We start from the raw sequence: 6,625 nt of genomic DNA, 5'->3' as shown, positions 1-6,625 counted from the left end.
GATAGATGTTTGTGGCTTTTTTTTATGCAAAGATGCCTCCTTGGCAAATTTGTCTTTAATGGGGTGCGTAGCTCCTACCCGTCTCGAAGATGGGTCATGCCACTATCAAATACAAGGCCTATCTCTACTCCCCCTGAGGACAAGTCTGTGTTTTTATGCATGCACCAATACTCTTGCCCGTAGGAGACGGGTCATGCCACTAGTGTACAAGAAGTTGTCTTACAAAGAAATGAACAAGAACGATAAAAGAATGAGAGATTGATCACTTCAGATTTGCACCACTCTGTCTAGGCAAAGATTTTTAATTTGATCAAGCTTTTCATTGTTGAAACTATTATAGACTACACAGTATCTGTTTTCTTAACTTTTCTCTTCAAAGATTTGTAGAAATAGCTCCAAGAAACACTAAGAAAATCTTTTTGAACTTTTTGTTGCTTTACTAAAATTTCCATCAAAACCTTGTATAGTCTTCTTCTTGTAATATTTCTCCAAAAAGCTTAAAAAATGCTGCTTAGGCTTTTTCTATTAGAGTTTGCACCAAGATTTGTTTTTTGCACTCTTGTCTTTGTAAACTTTACATAGCCACATAGATTAGTGTAAACTGCACTTTGCATGGTAAACTTTATCACAACAACAGAACTATTAACTGCATTAAATCTTTAATAGAAGTGCAATCTTTGCATAGATCTACTTAAATCTACTACATGATTGTAATCTTCACACTTTCTTGATAACTCAATCTTCAAAAAAATTTGTGTTAAACTTAATTACAAATGATTAAGTTTTAATCATCTTTAATCAAAGATTAAAGATCAAGAACAGTCAAAGAAATGATTGTTCACAATATGTAGAATTTCGTAATTTGAAAATGATCAAGTGCTCTAATCACTCTCAAATCAAAATACAAAGATCAAAGAAAAGATCTTTGATACCAATTATAATGAAGCTGAGATATGGGATAAATCACCAAGGAAGCTTGCATCAAAGCATTGTGTTCGTGATACCTAAGTAGTTGAGCCTCTCACCAAGAAGATGGAAATAGTCTTCCATAAGCGAAATGTAAGCCAAGAGAGTTAACAAAATTAATGTCATGAAAAGGCAATGAAGGTAATCAAAGGTCAAAAAAGGTGTAATATGCAAAGAATACATGTATAGTCCCAAGGCCCATGTTTCCTCAATCTCACATATGTAAATGTGTCCTAAATCCCATTTGCCTAGGTCTAACTAATAAAGTTGTTGCTTTATTACATGTGGGGGCAAATTTGACCCAATCTTGTGTTATATACAAATTTCATACTGTCGTATTAATTCTTATTTTTAAAATTTTTAATAGGTCATTGTTCCCTCCAATAGTGGTATGATGTGTGATCCATATCGTGTGTGCATCATAGTCATTTCGAGGATTAAATTGATGATAGAAAGGCATGCTTAAGATGATGTCACTAGTGTGTAAAGGTACACTTAAGAAATTCATTTTCTCTTTATAAGGGCCAATGGCAATTTTTAATTGTCTAATGTCAGTGCCATTATAATGTGTACCTTAAAATGCAGACTTGATCTTACCAGAAAGATGGATTTGTCTCTAATTGCAATTTCTTGATAGTACGTTCAAAAATAAAATCGTGGGTGCTTTCATCATCATGCAATATTACAATATCATGACCACTAATTTTATCCTTTATTTTAATTAATGAACAAGTTGAAATAGGATTACCTGGCAAATAGTTGTGGTTGAGATTACGATCGTTGTGTTACATATCTTCGGACAAATCTAAAGCATAGTCACCATCATCATTAGGCACCTCCTCGATGTTGTGAAGTTGAGCATCTGGTTGTTTAGAAGTCTTCCAACATCGAGCAACAAAGAGACCTAGTTGATTGCACTTGTAGCATGTAGGGTGAAGCTTTTTAGTAGTATTAGTGTTGTTAGACTTAGGTTGAATTACATTGCTTTAATTATGAACAGCCTTTACATTTTGATTGGAAGTAGTGTATGGTGCTACCCAAGGCTTCCTATTTGCATTAAAATGATTAAAGAATGTGATCCAATAGGAGCATCATAATGATGAGAAAAAGGCTTCCAATCTATTGTTGAAGCCCGAGGTTTGTTGATTATTTGAAAGAGAAGCATTGAATTGACTAGGAGACTTGTGGAAACCTCTTTTTTGTTTTTCATCATGAGTGAAATCAATAGCAACATCAAGTGAAGTAGGCTTGAACATGTTTACCTCTGCTTGAATAGTTTCTTTAAGACCAAATTCATAATGACATTTAATAGAATCTTCAGATACATCTTCTTCAAGCATGCAAAGTTGAAGTAGAGTTTGCTAAAAATTTTGAGCGTATTGGGGTATCATCTCACAGTCAAACATAGACATAAAGTGTCCCATGCACAATGAGCTTTGAGTGCAAACTGTGGTAGTAATAAGTTGGCCTTCACTTTGCATTGGAATTCCAAGTAGTAGGTTTGTCATGGTTATAATGGAGTACATTCCACCATAATGATGTACAATCGACCATATGGTTGATAGCACATTTAATCTTATCTCATTGTGAAAAAATCTCTTTAGAAAACTACATCCACTTGACTTAATGTGATGAATGCACAAGGCCATCCTTTTTGCCATCAAATTTGATAAAAGAAAAAGTATGATGGCTAATCTTACTATCCTTTTTTGTTGTTTGAGCATTGAAAGTAGCCTTGATGGATACGTGCATCTTTAGAAGCAGGAGTAAAAACTTCATTACCGACGACAATGCAGTGCCAGGATGAGGCATTTTTGTTTCGCATCTTAGATAAATTGCTCAAGGAGTAGAATTTTATCTTCAAAGTTTGTTTGTGGAAGTGGCAAATTGGAGAATCCACCATCTTGAACATTAGCAGATTCAGTGTTGGTGTTATTGTTGGCGACTTGATTGAAATCGGCACCCGAATCTATTGATTTAAAGTGAAGAGGTTTGATTCGGCTTGGTTAAGTGATTGAAAGGTTGCCCAATTTCTCGCAAAATTTTAAGAAAAATTCCATAGAATTTCTTGGATTTTTGGGTAATATTTAGGACACTTTTGGGCTCAAAATGGCAATTTGGGGTAAAAATATAGATTTTAAGCCCCAAAAATGGCTCTGTAAATTTTTTAAATTTACTGGAGAGAAAAAAATTATAGGTATTGAAATTGCTGGTGGATTTTTTTTTAATGATAAGCTTTTTAGCTTACTTAAACTAAGCTTTTTATAAGCTTATAAGCTTAAAAGCTTTAAGCTTCAAAAAGGAAAAAACAGCACTGTCAACTCTTTGCGCATGTCAAAATTATGAAAAGGTGTCACCCTACTTCACTGGGAGCCGTTGATGGAGAGAGGGAGATAAGTTTGCACTTCGAGACCTAAAATAGTCGAATTGAAGGTTGTAGGATGAGGAGTTGACATCCATGGGCTTGAAGAAATAGGGAAAACCATTTTTTGCTTTTTGTTTGTTTTTGAGAGTGGTTTCCCAACTTGTTTTGCCTTTTTCTTGGGTAAAAGGATTATGGGATTTGGTTGTCCAATGGGTAAAAGCAAGCCCTCCTTTGAACCTTATAACCCATACTCTCACGAATGTATGGGATCACCCACGTATGTGCAAAGTAAGCTACGATCACCTGCATTTAGAAAGGCATCCTAATTCCATCTAGGAGAATTCATTAATAATGAGAAACATGAGAATATCAAATTTTATAAATTTTGTTAACCCTCTCCATTTGCCCATCGATTTGAGGGTGGTAGCAGTGCTTTTAGTGCTCATGCTCTTAAACAAACTTCTCTAAAAAGACCCCATAAAATTTGTATCTCTATCACTCACATGTTCCATAAATTGATTGGCCACTTGGGAAGGAAGCTGAAAATTGGGTCTTCTTTTAAATAAATTAAGTGGCTTTAGTAAGCTTATCCACCACCACATATATGGAATTCCATCCATGCTTAGTAGGAGACAAACCATGAAGTCCATAGTTACGTGAGTCCATTTGCCTTGTGGAATAGGCAAGGGCTGAAGTAAATCACCTGGCTAATGAGTGGAATCCTTGTTTTGTTGACAAGGTAGGCATTGGAAAACATAATAACCCACATCCCTCCACAATCCTCTCCAATAGAAACTTTACCTCACTTTGTCACATAAGTTTTAAAGAGACCCAAATGCCTCAAAAGTGGAGATGAATGCATCTCTTGAAACACTTTCATCTAGTATAAGGAATTGGGAACCAAGTACACCTTTCCATGATACCATAATAGCCCATTGTGTACCTTATAATGAGGGTACTCATCACGTACACCTTGCTATAAACTTTTGAAACATTGGGCAGCCACTTTATCAATCAAGTACTTCTCTTGTATGTCCATAATCCAATCTTTGTAGACCTTCAAAATGGAAGAGCGAGTACATGCCCAAATATGTGAAAGAGCATTGGCCACCATATTGTCTTTACCCGACATGTAAGATATCTCAAAATCATAATTTTGAGGTGTGACCAACCACCTCTTTTGCTTGGGTGAAAGATTGGGTTGAGACATGAAGTACTCGAGTTCTATAAGATCCCTCCCAAGCCATGTAATAATTCTCTTTTAATATAGACTTCAAGAAGAAAGAGAGTGCACTTGGAGACAGACTATAGGGCTAGAAACATTAAGAAAGTGATAGAGTAAAAATATTAGCTCCAAAAATCTAAAAAGAAATAAGAAAACAATAATAGATCTATTAAGAGATAAATACCTCCAAGAATAAAATTTTAAATTTAGATGATAAGAGGTCATATTTAGAGTACTTTTACATATTCAGAGGCCATGCACACTAAAAATTTGAAAAAGCAATGTGTTTCTAAAGATGACGCGTTTGCGGCTATATATAGATGTTTTTTCTACCCACGTTGGCTTGTAGACTAGATGCCTTCCGGTTCTTTTGACTGGTTATATGACTATATTCTGAGTTTTTATTAGAGAGTTATGGCTGAAATAAATTTTTGGTTTTATCAGGGTCTCTATACAGGGAAACTGTAAGAAGAAAGCAAGTAGTCTCAAGGTGATTCTAGACCTTGAGATATATGTATTCCTTCATTCTTATCAAATCTCTTGAAAGAGAAGGCTAGTTTGCTATGGTCTTTTAGAGGAACAAAATTCTACTCCATAGTTTTTTTTTAAAGGAAGATTAGTATGCCATAGCCCTGCGACGAGAGGAGGCTACTTTGCCATAGTCCTTTGAAAGAGAGAAGAGTCAGAGTACGAATAAGAGGAGATTAAACTTGGGGATGGTTGGATATTTCCAATTCTACGAGAATGTATTAGAAGACTCTCCGTCCTTATATTTCAAGTTCTGAAACTCTTGTTAACGAGCAAAGATAACGCTAAACGACATATTTTTACATAATTTCTATAAGGTATATATTTTTAGTTTTTTAATTATATATCATTTTTGGGGGTTGAGGTAGGGCCCCGGCTTCTCCATTAATTGTCAATAGTGATATATTTGATTGATTTACTAGTTAAAGTTTAATTAAGATAAAAATTACTATAGAAATAGTATAATAAAGTATTGAAAATAAAAGATTTTTTCTTGATTTCTATGGATATGTTTGCTGGTTTCATTACTAATCTATAGGTACATATTCTCCCCTACTTGTTAACTGTGCTCTAGGCTTGCATAGTCGTAGGCGGAGGCAGTAGCAAGCTCGGGAGTCAGCCCAGGGTAATCTCCTCCTATGCCACTAGGAATTGGATTTCCACCCCGTGAGGGTGGACATGCGATTATGATGCTACTTAGTTCTACGGCCCAAGCTAGTGTGGTGAATTAGCCCACCTCATGAGTAGACGTCCCCTCTGTGACGAGCGGGAGGGTTTAGTACAAACGGTAGGACACCTAAGGGGGCGATAGGCCAGCTTGGCCCTCGTCGACGACTGGTCGATGACGAGGGAGTATGGTCGGTGAGGTATGCCCAACTTGAACTTGTTTAGGCCGGAAGACTGAATTCTAGATCATTGGTGGATTGGTATTGGTTTGGATATGTCTATGGACATGGATATGGAAGCTTGGATTTGCTTATTGACTCGGTTTCAGGGTCTCTTTTGTGAATATTTTGTTATAAGAACTGTTTGATGTAAATATTGTTCTCAAAGGCTGTTTTAAGGAACATTGTGGAATGGCTTTAATTAAAGAACGTGTTTTTATATGTTTCACAGTGTGGTAGGACCTAATTAGATAACAAAAATGATTGGGTACCTGGGTGGAAAGTGGGTCGATGGATACTCCGATGGCGCCATCCTATGGATGAGTGGACCTGATGAGTCGGGTAACTTTCCAACATAATTATTATTTACGATCTGTAATAGAATAGCACCTGAACAAGTTCCATTTTAGGAGAACGAACTAGTGGCTATGCCTCATAAAGCAAAGAGAAAAAAGGCTTTGGCTTCCATGAACCAAGTGCGGACTTGTTTCATCCTCAATCACGCACATTGAGTGCCGTTTGATCGGAGGAATAGATTTTTATTAGAATAATTATGCTTCCCTCCTGCTGTGAGATAGAGTTAGGTCCCTCCGTTTGCTCGTATCCTTGTATTTCCAAGAGATCGAGGTGTCGTCAAAATCGAAGACAAGGGGACTT

Source organism: Cibotium barometz, chromosome 65 (assembly GCF_041138505.1).
Source record: "Cibotium barometz isolate CiBa-2024 chromosome 65, ASM4113850v1, whole genome shotgun sequence".
Classification (NCBI taxonomy): domain Eukaryota; kingdom Viridiplantae; phylum Streptophyta; class Polypodiopsida; order Cyatheales; family Cibotiaceae; genus Cibotium; species Cibotium barometz.
This window is presented reverse-complemented; position numbering follows the sequence as displayed.